This window comes from Lissotriton vulgaris, chromosome 5, assembly GCF_964263255.1.
Source record: "Lissotriton vulgaris chromosome 5, aLisVul1.2, whole genome shotgun sequence".
NCBI classification, from domain to species: Eukaryota; Metazoa; Chordata; class Amphibia; order Caudata; family Salamandridae; genus Lissotriton; species Lissotriton vulgaris.
This window is the reverse complement of record NC_141693.1, coordinates 88,938,307-88,958,852: the sequence shown is the minus strand read 5'-3', so window position 1 is coordinate 88,958,852 and position 20,546 is coordinate 88,938,307. Positions and strand designations below refer to the sequence as shown.

General features: G+C 48.0%; 1 protein-coding gene across 1 annotated transcript in view; it reads left to right on the top strand.

The window, feature by feature from the left end:
- LOC147710270 (protein crumbs homolog 2-like) overlaps positions 1-20,546 on the top strand; it is a 356,125-nt gene that overhangs the window by 209,174 nt on the left and 126,405 nt on the right. The window lies entirely within an intron of this gene.

The following is a 20,546-nucleotide window of genomic DNA, read 5'->3' as shown; positions in this document are numbered from 1 at the left end:
GTGAACACTTGCAATAAACTCTACTTAAAAATACCAAAAGGCTGGCTTTCTCTGAGCAAAAACAGAATCCTCCTGCTCCACCTTTTTGTAACCATTGTTTTTTGTAAATATTTGTGTTGGCGTGAAAAACGCAGTACACGCACATAGTATACACACGCATATACAGAGTACATGCACACACACCCACACACACGCATGCACACACACATACGCACACACAAGCACGCACACACACACACACACGCACACACACCCACCAACTGAATGCACACATATAACATATGTACGCAGATAATACACAGTGTTTTGCCCCATTCACAAAAATTCAAAAATACATAATGCAACCAGCAGCAGCAACAGGATGCCACAGTTTATACGCGGGGCCTGTGTGTAGGGAACTGGCTTTAAAGCTCTGCATGCGGTGCAGCGCGTCAGTTTTGTATAGCATGAAGTTAACCTAAAGATATTACAGCGCTTCATATCCAAATCGGTTGTATAGAACTTTATGTAAAAAACTGGTGTATTACAAAAAGACATTGTTTTGCACGTGGAAAACATTGCACCGAAGAAGTGGGGAGCTAACTTCAAAGGTTTACACCTACCGTATGTCAATTATAAATAGTGTAAACTTAACCTAAAGATATTTCAGCACTTCATATGAAAACCAGATGTTTTACAAAAGGACATGTTAGCGTGAATTTAGCCTGACGATATTACAGCGCTTCATATAAAAACAATTGCACAGTGCTCTATATAAAAAAAAAACAGTTGTGTTACAGAAGGACATGGTTTTTTTTGCACATTAAAAACATGTTCTGCACACGCTGTAGTGCTGCATGTTAATTCTATATACCGTGAGCACTTCAATTGAAAACCATTTTAAAAATATGCGGTGATTTTTGTCAATTTTATGTAGCAAAACCTTAACCTAAAGATTTCTCAGCGCTTTATATGAAAAACAGATGTATTATAAATAAAAATACTTTTTTCACGTGGATAACATCGCTCTGAAGATGTATGGAGCTGGCTTTAAAGCTCTATATGCGCCACAGTGTATCAATTTTATATACCGTGAACTTAACCTAAAGATATCACAGCGCTTAATATAATCAAAAACAGTTGTAATATAAAAGGACATGTTTTTGGACCGAAAACGCACACCGAAAACATTGTGGCAAAGGTGTGGGGAGCTAACTTCGAAGCGAGGCATGCTCTGTGGTGGGGGAGGGCCAGAGCGAGGCGCTTGGGAGAGCAAGCGAGAGGAAAGCCAGATGGCGCCTGATTGCGCGATGTAAGGGTGCCATGAGGAAAGCCAGATGGCGGCTGTACGCTTGTTCGCACACCTAACCGCAAACTTTAGGCCACAAGCAAAAGCTTGTGGTCGGATTTCTAAAGCCCAGTCACTAAATGTCTCACCAGAGCAGCACATGCGCTGGCTCATGCGAGACCTAAAAACAGGAGACACCTCACGTAAGCTACCACCATAAGCCTATTAGTTTACACTCCCAAATTGCTACTCATTTCATAATAGGCAGAGTTCCTTGTAGCAAGGTATGAAACGAAGAAAAAAACAAAGAAAAACCCCAACAGGGACTGACCCCTGACAACACCTTTTTTAAAAACACAGGTGAAGGAAGGCAAATGCATACACAGTCCTTGAGTGTCACCCTGCAATCTACTGTGTCAGGCCTTCATAGACAATGGAATGCTCGATTACACTCAATTAATCAGCTAAAACTGAGTACAGTGACTTGTTTATTTATTTATTTATTTATTAAGAAGCTTGTAAAGCGCGCAGCTACCCCCATAGGGGGTGTCCCGGCGCTACAGAGTACTTGTCAATCAGAGGGGAAGGGCCAAAGCAGGTAGGAACGGGAAGAGAGTTTAAGGGAGAGTGAACAACCAGGTCTTAAGTCTGCGACGGAACACTTGCTCTGAGTCGATAAACCTGAGGTCCAATGGGAGGCAGTTCCAATATTTGGCAGCAGCCACTCCAAACGATCTGCCGCCACACCTGGCGCGTCGAAATCTGGGCACCACCAGGAGACGTAGGCTGTTAGATCTTAAAGTTCGGACAGAACGAGAAAGTTTGAGCCTTGTGCTCAGGTAGGCAGGGCCGGAGCCATTAATGGCACGAAAGGCTAGAATCAGGATTTTAAATTGGATGCGTCTGGAGATGGGAAGCCAGTGCAGCTCTTTCCGATAGGCCGCAACAGAGTGGCGGTAAGGGATATTACCAATTAATCTGGCGGCGGCATTTTGGATAACTTGTAACCTTTCAACAAGGTAGAGAGGGGCGCCTGCATAGAGACTATTGGAATAGTCTAAATGCGACGTGATCAGGGCATGTACAACAGTCTTGCGAGAATCTAGAGGGAGGAAAGGAAAAATCTTCCTGATCATACGCAGTTTGCCAAAGCAGGCGGATGTCACCTTGTTGATCTGGGCTTTACAGGACAAAGTATTGTCAAAAAGGAAGCCCAGATTGCGGGCAGACTGAACTGGTGTAGGAGGCGGATTAAGAACAGCAGGCCACCATAGGGTGGAGGGGGGGGGGATTTTTGGTTGAAAAATAAGACCTCCGTTTTGTCAGCATTTAGTACCAGATGGTTTGCAGCCATCCAGGAGCAAATATTGTCCAGGCAGTTGCGGAAGTTCGAGAAGTGGAGGTCAGAGTGGTCTCTAAAAGAAAAAATAAGCTGCGTATCATCAGCATAAGAGACCACCCTGACCCCCCACGACTCACCCACTCTGGCAAGAGGGCCTAAATAAACATTAAACAACAGAGGGCTCAAGGCCGAGCCCTGAGGCACACCACACAGGAGAGGTTTATCTTCTGATACAAAGGGCCGTAGAAGAACTCTCTGTGTCCTCCCAGTAAGGAATGACCTGATCCAGGTCAATACAGTGCCTCCAATACCTAGCTGCTGCAGGCGATCCAGTAGTATATCATGAGACACCGTATCGAAAGCGGCGGACAGGTCGAGGAGGACCAGCATAGCCTCCTCTCCCCTGTCCACACACTCTCGAATTGTCTCCGATACCTCTAGCAAAGCAGTTTCTGTGCTAAAGCCGGTTCTAAAGCCGGACTGGGAGTCATGCAGCAGCTGATTTGTTTCTAGGTAGTGGGACAATTGCCTCTGAACTACCTTTTCCAAAATTTTAGCCGGTTTGGGAAGGAGAGATATAGGTCGGTAGTTGTGGATCTGCATCAGTCTTTTTTAAAATGGGGACCAGCATGGCCTGTTTCCACAATGTAGGGAACTGCCCTCTAATTAAAGAGGCGTTCCAAATAGAGAGGAGGGGATTAGTTAGGATCGGAGCAAGATTACCCATCACTTTAGCGGGGACTGGATCTAATGGTGATCCCGAGGTTACCTGGTGGAGTAATTTGACAGCTATATCAGGCATGATTTCATCAAAAGAATTCAGTGAACATTTCAGAGTGTCAGGCTCAGGGTTCAACAAGGAGGTAAAGGTGGATTGAAATGAAGAGGATAGTTTGATGATTTTATCTTGAAAAAAATCAGAGAGTCCATTGCAGAGGGTCTGACTAGAAGAGTCGTGGGCCTTCAGAGCAGGAGGATTGACAAAGTCCTTCACAATCTTAAAGAGAGTTTTGGTGGAATTCTCAGCTTTTTTAATTAGCTGTGAGAAGTAACCTCTCATTGTGGACCGCTTTAGCTTTTGAAATTTGTTAAGGGCTGACTTATATAGTGATTTGGCTACTGGATCGTAGGACTGTCGCCATAAACGTTCAAGTCGTTTACATCGACTTTTTTCCTCCCGTAACTCGGGGGAAAACCAAGGGGCGGAGGGACGGGATCTGGTAGAAGAAATAGGGGCCAAAGGAGAAATAATATCCAGTGCCGTAGTCAGTACTGAATTATATCTGATAACTTCCTCATTAAGATCCAAGGAAGGGTTGAGCTGGTAAGAAAAGTGGGGGTCTAAGGTGGCACAGGTTACTTTCGGCCAATTACGTCCATTCTCTCTGTTCAAGGAGGGGGGGGAGACAGGGAGGGAATGGTGATTTCAAAAGGGAGGAGAAAGTGATCAGACCAAGTGAGGGGCAGTGCAGGGGAAGGGATAATACCAGGGTGATTTGTAAAAATGAGATCAAGGGTATGACCTGCCGTATGTGTTGGGCCTTCAACCAACTGATGCAGGGTTAAACCTTGCATAGTATCAATTAGGAGCGACGCCTGCAAGCAGGAAGGGTTGTCAACATGTAGGTTAAAGTCTCCTAAGACCGTGAAGTAGGCATGTTTTAGGGATAGATCCGCTATAGTTTGAAGCAAACTAGTGAGTGAGGAGGAGGAGGCAGTGGGGGGATTATAGACCAAGATACCGGCTAATAAAATAGCCGCTGAGTCCAGGATAGTAAAATACATGTTCAATAAGGTTTAATAATCCAGGCCCTGGAACATGATTAAAAACAAAGTCACATATTCTGATCAGTAATCATGGGTGGCCAACATGTTTTACTGCCAGTGAAAACTAATGCACATTCATCAGGGCCGGAGGCCCATTAGAACACCCATTCAATGTACCACAGCAAGATTGCGCCGGGTGGGTACATACCAACGGACACTGGATTCAGGACTTGTATGTATTTGCACTGTTTTTGTCATCTATGGTGCCAGAGGTTCCTCTACGCTGGGGAGTTCTAAGAGTACCCTAGGTAGGTACATACCAATGGACAGAAAAGTCAATATTTGCAAAAGTGCATCAAAGTGAAAAAAAAGAATGTGACCGGAATAAATAGGGGAGCACGTGAGGGTAGCATCAATGGAATGGAGCTTAGGGAAGCAAAGGAGGAGGTGGGGTACAAAAAAATCTCATCTAATTTAGACATTGAGAGGTGTGGCTCACCGATTAGAGCGGCAGACCCTGAGGCAGAGGTCTGGCCCGGGACCAGGGTTCAATTCCCGACGCGGCAGTGTCTTGGGCTCAATGTCTTCGGACTCGATAATTCTAGCCTAGGTGCCTACTCTAATCATGGGTCCCACTCTGCAACTTTGGCAATAGCTTGCTTAATCTCCACAACGGCCCCGAAAGCGCTAGGATGCCTGGCCTCACCTTGGAGGTGCCCAGAAAGGGGCATCTCACAGGGAAAGCCAGGAAGTGTTCCACAGTGGTATACAGCGCCAAGATACCTTCTAGGTGATAGTGCGCTTTACAAGTATACACACAATTTACATACATAGTATGGGTCTCCTGACACACTCTACAGCAAGACGAAAATGGCAAGATGTAATCCGAGTGTAATCGAGATAGGGACAGAATAAACATGAGAAGGATTTTGCCTTTCCAAGTAAAAAAAATATCTGTATAAAATCAAAATCAAAATCCTAAAAGTGGTTTTACTTTTTGTTCTTTGCAGTCATTCACACGACGAGGCACTATTTAAACAGAAACTGAAAACTAGAAAAGTTGTATTCTTACACTAGGAGCAGATTTATCAACACTTTGAGGGATGCAAAATCACAGAAATGATGCAAAGTGTTCATAAACTACATACTTTGGGCCCGATTCACAGAACTAACTTAAGACAAAATCCTAAACTTACTCATTTCGGTATTCACAGAAGTTAGGAGTCCTAACTTTAGGACTCCTAAATGCCTTCTGTGAATACCAAAAGTCTTAAAGTTAGGATTTTTCTCAGTTTAGGAGTAGTAAAGTTAGGACTACTAACTTCTGTGAATACAGAAATGAGTAAGTTTAGGATTTTGTCTTAAGTTAGTTCTGTGAATCGGGGCCCTAGTTTGTGTTGGAAAGTGGTTTAAAAAGTAGCACAAATAGAGCTATGCAATCAAGGGAGCATTCCATCTGCGGTACATGAACGTTCCCATGCTCCCACCAAGGGTTTTTACACAAAGCCCTATGCAGTAGGAAGCCTGAACCTGTGCCAGTGCTTTGGAAGAAAACTGCAGGGAACTATCTTAATTTGATTTCTGCGCAGCCTTGCATAAAATATTAGTAAATCTCCACATTACTTTTCAGTGCTCAGCTTGTTTTCGCTGGAGAGATCTCTAAAAATAACACAAATTACTTTGCTTTAGGTTGTGTCAAAGGGTAACACAAATGCAGCCCATTTGCTTTAAAGGAAAAGGAAATGTGATTAAAAAAAAAAATAATAAGTTTCACTTTTTTAAGAGTAGGCAGTGGTCCAAAGGGACTACTGCCTGTGAGGGGACCCCTTTCCCTTTTGCAAATGGGTTACTACCACTTATAAACCGGTGGTAAATTATTATCATTTTCTCAACTGGAATTCGGTAAAAAAAACAGTAATACATACCATACCGATTCGGTATCTGGAAGAGACGCCCAAAGCACACCCCTTCCAAATACTGCATCGCAAATGCAAATTACAAATCGCTAACAAGTTACCACATCACATTTTGTACATTTGAAAAAGCATTTTGGGTCGCAAATCGGGCTTTTTGCGACCACATAATGCTTTGTACATCTGGCCGCAAGATTTTCCTTCCTGTTCCGAACAACCAAACAACCTTTATGTTGTTTATTTAAAGGTGAAGGCAGATGCCTTGAAGATGAGTATCTCATGTATGTGAGAACTGCCTAATGTGAGGTGAGGTGCTAACAACAAGTAGTATAGCGCAGACTCCGGGCGGAGTAACTAACAAGCAGTAATACAGACAAATAATTGGCGCTATCTCAATCTCAGAAGGAAGGAAAAGTATGTTAAAAATCGACCCGGTGATTTGCTAGGTACCCCTTTTCCGACATCAGGTATACTAACCCACTAAGTTCAAAATTTGGAGACATGCACACATTTGTGCATCCTCAAACATAAGAATGCTGAATGTCATTATGGACAAATAATTCCTGGACCTGAAATTACAAATATTTCCCAAGAACTTGGTTCTGCACCAAAAGGAATTGTGGGAGAAGTAGCAAAAGTGTTATAATCTTGAAATAACGTTGCGAAAAAAAGGTTCTTATATGCTTCATATTGGAAACAGTAGAAGGTTCATTTTAGTTTTCAATGTGCTTCCTACCATTTCAGCAAAGAGGATATGGCCTATTGGCTAGAGCAGTCAACCTTCTTGCTGGGGAGCTTTGTCAGAGTCTCAGCAGGGACGCCCAACGTCCTGTGATTCTGGGCAAATCACGTAATCTCCCTGTGCCTAACAAAATGAATATGTCCATCTGTAATGCAACTGGTTCTCATGTAAAGTGCTCTGATACCTTCGAGTTGAGTTTGTTCTATATAAAGCTCCCACAATTTCTTTTTAAAAAGACAGTAGCCTATAAAGTTTCAATACCACAAAAACACGTTTGTTGTAATCGTATTGGGTGTGTCCACTATTTTTACAAATGACAGTTTATTTCTCCATTTTGTCATTTTGGCTCAGAGGTAGCTCTAGCCCACTGCTTGAAGTTAGCCCCTCCCCTTGCTAGAAATTTAGCCCCACCCACATGCTTGAAGTCCTAGCCCCCTCCAGGAGGGGGCTACAACTTCAAGACCTCCTCTTCAGGCCTTCCTCCCCGAAGTTCAGGTCTAGTTGCGCACCTGCTAGGAGGTCTAATACCTCGGCCTGGGCGGTAAATTCCGCTCCTCTCACGGAATTTTGGCAATTCTGCGTTCCGCGGAGAACGCAAAATTGCCGAAAATTCTGTGATCCGCGGTGTAGTGGAATTTTTTCCTTGTTCGCACTTTCAAAATGCGTTCACCGACGAGTTTTCCAATCCGCGAGTGGGCGGGACAAGTGAAACAAGATGGCCACGACCGCTTGGGCAAGTTTGCGAGATATTTCCCCCCAAGCACGCAAACAGCATCCCCGAACAGGAAAAACGCATTGCGAACGGGCTGAACAAGCAATTCTGCATGCTCCGTGAATTCTGCGTAGCTCTCGGAGATTTTTTACCGTTTCGCAGAACTTTGCTTAACGCAACTATGCAAATTCCGCCCTGGGGTCAGGACTAGGGGTGGGCGGAATTTGTATAGTCACGTTACGCAAAGTTCTGCAAAATGGTAGAAAAATATCCGCGAGCTACGCAGAATTCCACGAGTATGCGGAATTGCTTGTTCCGCCCGTTCACGATGCGTTTTTCCTGTTCGGGGACGCTGTTTACGTGCTCAGGGGGAAATATCTCGCGAACTTGCCTATGCGGTCGCAGCCATCTTGTTTCACTTGTTCCGCTCGCAATGCGTGTTTCCTGTTCGCGAACGCAGATGTCCGATAGCGCATTTGAACGACGTGTTTGCAATCACACACTCTTGTGGGATCGCGCAGCCGGCTAACAAAATTTTGTGGTGCATGCAAACGGATAGGAAAAGTCGTCGGCGAACGCAGGGATCCCGGAAAGTCGCTCCCGAGCAAAAACACGCATTTTGAAAGCGCGAACAAGGAAAAAATTCTGCTGCGCCGCGGATCGTGAAATATTCTCCGCGGAACGTGAAATTGCCAAAATTCTGCAAATTCCGCAAGCAGAGCGGAATTTACCGCCCAGGTCTTGTTAGGACTATTCTAGTTCCAACTGAGAATGTAGCAAAAAGTCTGTTTTTTAAGTAATATGTTTTTTAAATTACCCCAGGAAGATTTGTAGACCGTGCATCAGGACAACACTTCAAAAGAAATCCACTGGGGAAAAAGGATGAAATTCGGAGTTTGCTTTACTTTTGTAGGTTTAATTTTAAAAAATGAAAAAAAAATTACATTTTTATTTAATGATATACTTTCTTTTCCAAATGAAACCAATTCATGTAAAAGTTCAGAAAAAGTGAAAGAACCTGTTTCTGCAGGGAGAGTATAATAGCAGCTCTGTGAGGGCTCGGTCGGTGTCCGTTTTACCTTGGGATGGCAGCATCGCCAATTCCTAGAGTTCTTGGCCCGGAACTTTATTCTGACCTGTTTCATGCCAAGCGTTCTTATTTCTCCAAGTTCCTTTTCATTTAGGGCCATATGTATCATAGGGCCATATGTATCAAGCTATTTAGCATTCGCAAAGGCCGAAATTCTGCGATTTTCAGCCTTTGCGAATGCTAAATACCTAAATGATATGTATGAAACATTTTTGCATCAAAATAAGGAATCGCAAAAATTGCTATTCCTTATTTTGCGATTGCACTTAAGGAATCGCAAATTTTGCGATTCCTTAAATGTAATGTATCAAAGAGAAAAAATGCAAAAAATGCCATTAAGGAATCACAAATTACCACCAACTTCTAGTTGGTGGTAAGTTGCGAATTCTTTTAATAATGCTTTTTTCAAACAAACCAAAGGTGCCATATGACGCCCATATATGCCCTTAGGGCATGTATGTGCGCCATATTCCCCCAAATGTCTTTTTCAGGGGTGCAGCAGGGTGTTCTTGAGACATATGGCCCATAGTTCCGTTTTGCGAATTCCAAATAGCGAATTTTAAGGAATCGCTATTTGGAATTCGCAAAACGGTATGTATGTACAAAATCGCTTTTTTATAGCGATTCCTTACCATTCCTAATTTGCGATTAGCAAATTGCTAATCGCAAATTACCCATTCATTTCTATGGGCCAGGAGGCCCCTAGGAATGAAGGGGCAATTTGCGATTAGCAATTAGCTAATCGCAAATTAGGAATTTTTTCAAGGGTGCAGGGGTGTCTCAAGAACACCCTGCTGCACCCCTGAAAAAGACATTTGGGGGAATATGGCGCACATACATGCCCTAAGGGCATATATGGGCGTCATATGGCACCTTTGGTTTGTTTGAAAAAAGCATTATTAAAAGAATTCGCAACTTACCACCAACTAGAAGTTGGTGGTAATTTGTGATTCCTTAATGGCATTTTTTGCATTTTTTTTCTTTGATACATTACATTTAAGGAATCGCAAAATTTGCGATTCCTTAAGTGCAATCCAAAATAAGGAATAGCAATTTTTGCGATTCCTTATTTTGATGCAAAAATGTTTCATACATATCATTTAAGTATTTAGCATTCGCAAAGGCCGAAATTCGCAGAATTTCGGCCTTTGCGAATGCTAAATAGCTTGATACATATGGCCCTTAGTGCTAGTGAAAGTCCCTAAAATTAACGTTAAAAAAACACAATTTGCGTGTGGAACGCTCGAATCCTTTTACATGCTTTCAGAGTTTATCTGAAAGAGATGAGAGCGTCATCTTGTGGCCATATAAGGAAAAACAAGCAGATGGGCTAAACTCCAGTCTTACTACAAGTTTGTACCAGCACAATACATCTTCCTCGGGAGCTCAATACCCCTACAAGATATTGGCTCAATAAACTGCGACTGCATAGCGTTTTAGATGGATGTGCAAAATATAGCGCCAACCCTGCGGGTGTGAAAATAATGAAAGGGCCATTTCCGCTTTGCAAAGTTCAAAGTGTGCTCTATAACATAGGCCAGTGGGTTAATCCACCTGCTTGAATGGTCTGTGAGTAACCAAAAGGGCACATAGATGTTTTTGTTTATTGTTGACCTACTACTGTATTATTCATTTTTATTAATATGATTTTTTTATTGAGAATATCACAGAGAAAGAGTCACAACCAGTATACCTCTTCTGAGTGTTTACAGACACATGAAATAACTATCCTAAAACAAGAATCAGATCAAAATATACACACAATCCACAGTATCAACACTGTGGCGATCCAGGAAGCAATCACAGGAAACTCACACTAGACCCCCGCGAGGGCTCAGAGGTTTATAAATCCAGGCAGAGCAGTTGAAGCTTTTCTTGCTCTCAAAGTCAATACGGTGAACACCTGTAATCGGCTAATAGGTGTGCATGTGCTGCACTACCAAGAGTTGTGACAAAGATACAAATCGACACATACAAAAATTTACATTTTATTACCAATTATTAAATCCACCATTTTCAAGAACAAAAGGAAATCGATTTTTTTAAACTATCGCTGATCTTGCAGCTTATTCGCTCTGGTAGGCGCTGATGACATGGCGTGAGGGGGGCTCTGGAACCTTGCAGAACTCATTCGTCCCTGGACATCACTTTTGTGAAGGCCAGGGCCCTAGACCTCCAAACACTAATAATGATGACACAGACACAGTATCATGGTATCTGGAACTGGTCCAGGGCACGTGCTACCAGGTACCCTTTATTGGCAGGGTCACATGTCTTGTGACACCTGTGATGGATGGGTGTGGGGTCATTGTATAAGCCAGCTCTCGGGGATTGGCTAGTACAAGAAATAATAAAACAGTGACTAGCAGTCACTACATCCCTCCCAAACTTTATTGAAATTGGAACAACAAGTCCAACCTGTGGAAGAGAACAAAATAACAACACAAAACTCCACAGAGTCTATTAGGCTGCTTTCTGGACAGGATGAGTGTACAAGTGCATCTGGGATCACCAGAAATCATGGCATGTCTATGCCTCTTTAGCCAGACTGCTCTGGGCACAAATGTCAGTTTAGGTAAACTCTGGATTTCTTGCTCACCAGTTCGAAATGGCACAGCTCAGTGGGGCACTGTGGATCCAGTCCCACCTGCATGGGCATCCGCAGGGGGGCACGGAGGGGCACTTGTTCCCCCCTGGAGCATCCCTCCTTGACCTCCCTGCAAACGCCCATGACCATCACCACGCGGCGTCTTCAATCCCTCGTTCACCCCTCTTTTAAACCTTACGCCAACTCATCTCCCTCCTACCTCGACTTTAAACAGAGGCGCAACTAGAGTCAAATTTTGGGGGTGGCTAATTCACCCAGCCATATGCAGAGTGGAGATGCATGGGCTCTAAGTGGGTTAAAATACAACAAAGCCTCATTAACAAGTAAATGGACTTTTAAAGACCTGTGTGAAGTACTCAGGTGAGGCTGTGTGTGTGCCCGGGAAGCTGTCTCAGCCGGGCTGACAACCCCTCCTCGGCTGACACAAGGAGGGGGGGGCTGCTGAAGCCCTTTGAGCACAATGGACATTGCGTGCCTGACTTTAAACACTCTTGGTCACCCCCTTGCTCCTCCTGCCACCTCCTGCCTGCTCCTGCCTGCCAGCCTTGCTGCCTTTTTCCGCCGCAGACACCCCCCTGGCCCCCCGAGCGGCCCAGCCTCAGCAGAGCCGCCCGCTCGCCAGTTTCCCGCCGCAGCTCGCCACAGGCCCCGCCCACCACCGGCCCATTGGCCGAGCCGCTCCCGCCGCCCAGCTGACCTGCCCTCTCGTCCCCCTTCTTATGACGCCCCCAGAGCGACCGCGCAGCGGACGCGCGCAGCGGACGCGCGCAGCGGACGCGCGCAGCGGGAGCGCCGACTGAGCGCCGAAGGTGCGCCAAAGGTAAGCCCGTCTGCGCCCGTCCGCGCCTGGACCCCTGGCCCCCGCAGACCCCAGCCCACCCGGCGGACGTACGACGCCGCCACCCTCAACGCACTCAACGCCGGCCGAATCCCAGGATGCTACCGAGCCACCCCGAGACGCACCCACGGACCCTTCTGCTGCAACACCTGCAAGTTCACCTGCATCCGGACCAGCACTACTCCTGCACCAACCAAGACCAAGACGAGCAACAGCAGTAGCCACCTGAAATGCATCCTGCTCAACACCCGCTCCGTCCACAGACACGCCATCGAGCTCTGGAACCTGCTCGACACAACCTCACCAGACGTCGCCTTCCTCACGGAAACCTGGATGAACGCCTCTTCAGTGCCCGACATCGCCATCGCCATCCCAGACGGCTACAAGATCATCCGAAGGGACCGCATCAACCAGACCGGAGGAGGCATCGCCATCATCCACAGGAACACCATCCGCATCACGACCAACACCGACGACACCCTCGCACCCGCCGAGCACCTGCACTTCCAGGTCCACATCAACCCCAAGACCACCCTCAGAGGCACCCTCATCTACAGACCCCCGGGACCACGCACAAAATTCAGCGAAGACATCGCCGACTTCATCAGCCCGCACGCCCTCCTCTCCGCTGACTACATCCTCCTCGGGAACCTCAACTTCCACCTGGAGAACAACAACGACCGCAACACCACCACCCTGCTGGACAACCTCGCAAACCTGGGACTCAAGCAGCTGGTCACCACCCCACCCACTACGCCGGACACACACTCGACCCCGTTTTCTCATCCAGCAAGGACATCGCCTTCAGCCACGCCACCGGACTCCACTGGACGGATCACAGCTGCGTCCACTTCAGCTTCAGAAGGACCACGATCCACCACCACCAGCAACAGGTTGCACGCAGAAGCTGGAACAAGATCACAGCCGACCAGCTCGCGACCTCCCTGAGCATGAACCCTCCCACCAGCGCAACGAACCCAAGCCAGGCGGCCACCAACCTCGCGAAGTGGATCAGCAACTGCGCAGACGACCTCGCCCCTCTGAAGACCCCGCCTAGCAGACCCGGTAGCAAGAAAGCCCCATGGTTCACCGACGAACTCAAGAGCTCCAAGAAGAACTGCTGAGCCCTCGAGAGAACATGGCGCAGAGACCCAACACCGGACAACATGACTGCCCTCAAGCTCGCCACCCGAAAACACCACCAACTCATCGACGCCACCAAGAAAACCGCATTCAAGGAACGACTGGACAACAACGCACACAACAGCAAGGAACTCTTCAACATCGTTAAAGAGCTCTCCAACCCCAACGCCGGAAACAACGACATCACCCCTTCGCAAGACCTCTGCAACTCCCTCGCCTCCTACTTCCACAACAAGATCGCGGACATACACAACAGCTTCAGCACTCAACCAACGCACGCCATGACCGAACCACCCCCCCACCACCACCACCCTCCGCGCCTGGACCCCGATCAGCACCAAAGACACCGTCCGCACGATGAACTCCATCCACTCCGGATCTCCTACCGACCCCTGCCCTCACCACGTCTTCAACAAGGCCGACGCTGTCATCGCACCCCACCTGCGGGACATCATCAACACCTCCTTCGACACCGCTACCTTCCCGGAGAGCTGGAAGCACGCCGAACTCAGCGCTCTACTAAAGAAGCCATCAGCCGACCCCACCGACCTCAAGAACTACCGCCCCATCTCGTTGCTCCCGTTTCCTGCTAAAGTCATCGAGAAGACCGTCAACAAGCAGCTAGCCGCCTTCCTCGAGATGAACGGATCCCTCGACCTCTCGCAGTCCGGCTTCCGGGCCAACCACAGCACCGAGACCGCCCTGATCGCAGCCACCGATGACATCCGAGCACTGCTTGACAATGGAGAAACAGCAGCCCTCCTCCTCCTAGACCTCTCCGCGGCCTTCGACACTGTCTGCCACCGTACACTAGTGCAGCGACTCAGCAACGTCGGAATCCAGGAAAAGGCACTGGAGTGGATCATCTCCTTCCTCGCCGGAAGGACACAGAGAGTCCGCCTCCCCCGTTCAGATCTGAAGCCACCGAAGTCATCTGCGGCGTTCCTCAAGGCTCCTCGCTCAGTCCAACCCTCTTCAACGTCTACATGAGCCCCCTCGCAGACATCGCACGCCAGCACAACCTCAACATCATCTCCTACGCCGACGACACCCAGCTGATTCTCTCCCTCACCAATGACCCCGCCACCGCCAGAGCCAACCTTCACGAAGGGATGAAAGAGGTAGCCGAATGGATGAAGAACAGCCGCCTGAAACTGAACTCGGACAAGACGGAAGTCCTCATCCTGGGATCCTCACCCTCACCCTGGGACGACTCCTGGTGGCCCCCCGCCCTAGGCAGCGCACCCAAACCAACAGACCACGCACGCAACTTGGGCTTCATCCTGGACTCCTCCCTCTCCATGACCAGACAAGTCAACGCCGTCTCCTCGTCGTGCTTCAACATCCTGCGCATGCTACGTAAGATCTTCCGGTGGATCCGCACCGACACCAGGAAGACGGTCACCCAGGCCCTCGCCACCAGCTGTCTGGACTACGGCAACTCCCTCTACGCCGGAACCACCGCCAAACTCCAGAAGAGACTCCAGCGGATCCAGAACGCCTCAGCACGACTCATCCTGGACATCCCCCGTCGCAGCCACATCTCTGGACACCTGAGAGACCTGCACTGGCTCCCGGTCAACAAGAGAATCACCTTCGACTCCTCACCCACGCACACAAAGCCCTACACAACCAAGGCCCAGGATACCTCAACAGCCGCCTCAACTTCTACGCTCCCAAACGCCAGCTTCGATCGACCGGCCACGCCCTCGCCGCCGTCCCCCGCATCCGAAGAGCCACCACAGGGGGACGGTCCTTCTCCTACCTCGCCGCCAAGACATGGAACTCCCTCCCGACCCACCTCCGCCTGACCCAGGACCACCTCGCCTTCAGGAAGCAACTCAAGACCTGGCTGTTCGAGCAGTAGCGGACCCCCCTCCCCCAGCGCCTTGAGACCCTCCGGGTGAGTAGTGCGCTATATAAATGCTTTGATTGATTGATTGATTGGTGCTAAAATCTGAGAATTTGTTTGTTGCTAGTTTAGTCTCCAATGGCAGCTTTGCTGCTGATAACAATTCAGGCAAAAACTTCAATTTGCACCTGATACAGCATTATTATTTGGGTGCCGGCAATGGGGTATGTAGTTGCACCCTATTACATTTGCCCTGAAATAAGGAATAACATGAGTAAACCTTTCATGTGGCAAGTTTTGAATGTTATAACTCCTAGCGTACAGATTTGTACATCAAATATACTCCAGGTAGGACCCTTTGACAATTGCATGAGCAAACACAAGAGCAAACGGCATGTATGATCACCTCATAACAGGAGTAAGAACAAAAAAATATAACCATCTGCCTTTGTTCTCTCCACCCTCCTCAGAATTAGACCTGTAAGGTGCTCTTTCCTCTTAACCCCTCGGTGTAAGGACCAGACCAAACTATTGTAACTGTTTGTGTAATTGCATATTTGTTGGGCAACCTGTCATGGCACACAATGTTAAAAAAGGGTAGAAAGCATTTACCACTTGCTTGTGAGCATATTTATTTTTTTGAGGTAAACCCACGCCCTTCAGAGATTGGTGCACTTTAAAACGGTATATTGAGAATGACCTCATGTGGGGTGATACATGTGCTCAGTACAGTGCAGAACATGAGGGTGCTCCTGCCAGATCCCGGGGCTGTTATTAAGCATGGTCCAGGATTCAGGGTGCCCTCCCTGAGGTAAGACTGATTTTGGCCTGGCATAATTTGCCAACACCATGACACATTCAGCAGCGCCCACCACGGACAGCTCTATATTCTGAGCATCAACCTGCAGGCGGTGAAGGGGCTTTTTTATTTTCACTTCCAGGTGGACCCAAAACAATGGACTACTTTAAATAGCCATCAGCCCTCCTTTTGTTCGAGTATCACCTGGTGCAACCCCAACACAAGGGCCTAATTTAAAGGGCCAACAGAACTCCTTTTGTTTGAGTATCACCATGGTGGGAACTACCTGGAGCCTAACACCTAAATGCTAATGCAATCGAGGGAAACTAAGACACACAGCTTGTGATCTGTACAAGGAAAATATGATTTGGAGGCAGGTTTTTGACGTTGTTCAACCTCCGTGTATAAGAGATGAGCACACACCGTAAGTATGTCAGATCTGGGTAATTACACAAATATGATTTTAAAAATGATCTCATATTTTTATTTAATTGTTTCATAGCATTTCTCATCCTAGTGTAGGGTGTCAGAGTATGTTACATCACATGCACACATTAAAAAAAGGCAATAAATCATAAATGTTCAAACCAATCTACACTCTTTACATAAGACAATGAGGATTCCAAATTGTCAGGAGTGCCTGGTCGGGAGAAACACAAAGTCATGATTTAAAACCCCGCTAGACTTTCTTACTTCTAAATGACCTCTATTAGCAATCTTGCTAACAGACTGATTTTGAAAATAACAATAAGGTTCTAAACCCATCCCTTGCCACTTGCATGTAGCTCCTTGTTGCCAATCCATAGCTCTCTGTGATATATCAGAATTATTGCAAGTTATGAACAGCAAGTAACAAGAGGATGTCAAAAGCAGTGACTCGCTTACCTTGATACATAAAATACGAATTTTAAATTTGCATGTTAAACTTCATGATTCTTAACTGGGTGTAGACAAAACACAGATCTTTGCATTAACCACCAGAAGTCCTATTTTATTAAAGAAAGAGATGGCTGTGGCTCAACAACCCTATGGTGTATGAGATCATATGCAGCCTGCGTCCTGTCCCCCATGGCTCCTCCTGCGCCCCAGTGTTTCTTGTGCCCCACCTGGCACACATCATGTCAGAGGATGGTGATGACGTTAACATTTTGGCCCCCCCTGGAAAAATGTCTGCGGACGTCCATGCCCACCTGGACTTAATACGTGAAAGTCCATACCTAATGTCTTTATACACAGTTTACTGTGCCGGTGCATGTGGAGCGATAGTGAAGTCTGTGGATGTTGCGTTTCCAAAAACGTCCTGGCTCCATGAACATCAAGCCTCTTTCGACGCTTGGCATCCTGGTTATTGTTGCCAAGTCTTCCTCAGATGCAGCAGTGCTTTTAGGTGGAGGATGGCGGAGTAAACTCTGGCTTCCTTCTCTCACCAGGATCCCTTCTCTCACCAGGATTCCCCTCTCATGAGAGTGCCCTGAGGTCCTGTTCACCATGCTTCTATGAGACTGTGTGTACTTCGCTGAGTCACTCCAATGCCGTATTATAGGCTCATGGAGGAATCACTACAAGTCCTTCCTTCAAGTCACTTGCCCCATCTAGAGGGTAGCTGTTTCCAGGTCGATGTACTCCTGCTCTCTTAGCTTTGGTGCACCAGCATTAACTGGACAGCCTTTGGGTGCACCTGCTTCTGACAAGAGATCTACTTGCTTCCTGGGACTTGTGGGGGAGCTGCTGCAGACGCATCTCTCGTGTAGGGATTCTGCTCTCACCAGTGATCCCTGAGGTCTTTGCCCCTGGATCACCACGATCCAATGTGGATTGGTCAGATTATCTTTTAGACGCCACGACGAGGTCATCTCAGGACATCCAAGCAGGACCACAATCCAATATCATGTGCGACCCCAAAGGTGGATCCTACAAATGGTCCACCTTGCTCTCTTCCGCAGGCTTCAGGTTTGCTCGATGTATCCAAGGACTTCTAGACAGCCAGCCTCTCATGGTGCCACGGATGCCCCATTGACCTCCGGGTGTTGCATAGGTGTAGTTCATCACTCAAGATGTCCAACAGCTTCTGAGTAGTTCTTGGAGATGCACTTGAACTCAACAATACTCACAGTATTTGGTGAGCCAGGTGTCAACTCCACACCGTTCTCTTCTTCTTTACTTCGATTCTTCCTCTGGTTCAAACTTGTGGCCTTGTGCCATTTCTACACTTTTATCTTCTTCCTCTCGATTTACTCTTGTGGCATCATGCAACTTCTCCATTTTCATTGTCATCCTGTCTACGACGTGGCCTGGTGCCATCTTGTCTTACTCTACTTTCTTTTGACCAGGCCTCTCCGTGTGACGTGCACTTCACATGGGTCTCCCTGGCCATGTCCTACCACTAGGAATTAAACTTATCCTCGTCCACTGACCAGACCTCTCATTGTGATCTTCTTCATTTCACGATCTCTCCTAGGTCTTCTTCCTTCGACCTCTCACAAATCTTCTCCTCTGACCTCTCCCAGGTCATCTTCTTCGACCTCTCACAGGTCTTCTTCTCCAACTTCTCCCAGGTCATCTTCTCTGTCCTCTCGCAGGTCTACTCTTTGACCTCTTGCAGGTCTCTTCTCTTCAGGACGCACTCCTTGCGCCTCAAGGCTAGGCCGAAATGACCTACACTCAGGCAGGCTTTGCAGGGTCTGTCAAAACCTGTGATAACATGGGCCCTCTTTCTCGCAGTGCTCTCACTCTCATGCCCATACCGTCAGTTCACTTTTTTTTTTTTTAATTTGTTTTTATTGCAGAGTTAGAAACCACAGAATACAAGTAGTCAACCAGTCCACTCGTGACATCCCCCCCGATCAACAGTAAAGCGTATATCATACACAGCCATTCAGCCCGCATCCCGGGGGCCGGGCGGCATAATACTCCACTTGGTAGGAAAACATCACGGTGAGCGTCCCATAGGGACCATGGTCGAAAGATCGTTTTACGTATCCGCATTTTACCCCCCCACCCTCAACAATAACTCCGTCAGCCATTCCGCTTGCGTGATCAATGCTACTGTCCGTTCCAGGGCCCACCCCGAGTGCTATGGAGCCCATCATACCTGGCCGCTCCTCCCCACCATTTCTAGCTCCGCGTGGTGCCTAACTGACCCACTTAACTCGAAGTCGCCCTTGCAGACAACCAGCTTCCCGGCTGCCGACCCACCCCAAACTCCCACTGAACAACCCCCCTATGTCCCCACCCCGGCAACTGCTAATGGTGTGTGCTTCGTGCTGATGTGTTGGATGGATCCACTACAGTGTCAATGACAACTCTGCGTTCATTCGCCCCGCAGTGTCCGCTGGTCCTATTCCCTCAATCCTCATCCTCTACCAAAGAATCACGCAAAGCCTGCACCACCAACTCCCACGCACTCGCTGCATCCAAAGCCTTCTCATTACCAAGCTTGACAGCCTGCTTCATCCGGAGCACACTCTCGCATTCAGACCATCGCAGCAATTCGTTCTTCCATCTCCGCAGTGACGGCCCGCCCTTGGACTTCCAATGCCATGTTATTTCTCTTTGCGCCAGTATCAGACCCAGATCAATAAATTTGCTCGTCACCTTGGTGTGTTTGGTGTGCGGGAACCAGACCAGCAAGCACGCCGCCATATCAAATTCCACCTCCCTGTCGGTCACTTCGTTTAAGAGGTCCTCCACCTCCGCCCAGTAGGCCTCCAAATGCGAGCACCCCCAGAGCAAATGATCCATGTCCGCTCCTAGAGATGAACACCGCGGGCACCGAGCGTCCTGTACCTGGAAATACCGCCGTATTTTTTCGGGGGTCAGGTAGGCCCTATGGAGCACATAGAAATGCACTTGCTGGAAGCGCGCGTTTCTCGTGCCCTTCCACGTGCGCCGCAAGATGTGACTCCACGCCGTGTCTGGAATGGGCCTGCCCACACTCTCCTCCCATTTAGCCTTGAGCCCCTGGAGCGGTTCCAGTCCCTCGTTCAGCATCCTATTATGGAGGCATGTCACAGCCTTGAACGTGCCCGCTGCCATCACCACATACTGGCACGCCATAGTCGTGGTCGGTTCCAGGAGCCCCCCTTTCCAGTGCTTCTGTATAGCCGCCACCACCGCCGCGTGTAGGAGAAACCCCCCATCAGGCAGCCCGAACTGTTCCCGAAGCACCTCAAAGGGTACCAGGGCCCCATCAATGTACAGGTCTCCTACCACCTGCAGGCCCGCCTCCTCCCAATCCAGCAATAGGGACCAGTCACCCCCGTGCGGCAAGGCCGTCAGCATACCGATCGGGATCTCCGGCGCATAAGGTCGTGTCACCTTCGCTCTCCTAAGGCTCCTCTGCCAGCACAGCCTGAGTGTCCGTTCCTCCATAGTGAGGCCCCGCAACTCAAGTCTCTGCTGCATAACGATGTAGGACAACACATGGCGTTGTATCCCCTGCTCTCGATCCGCCTCCGGCCCCCTAAACACCCT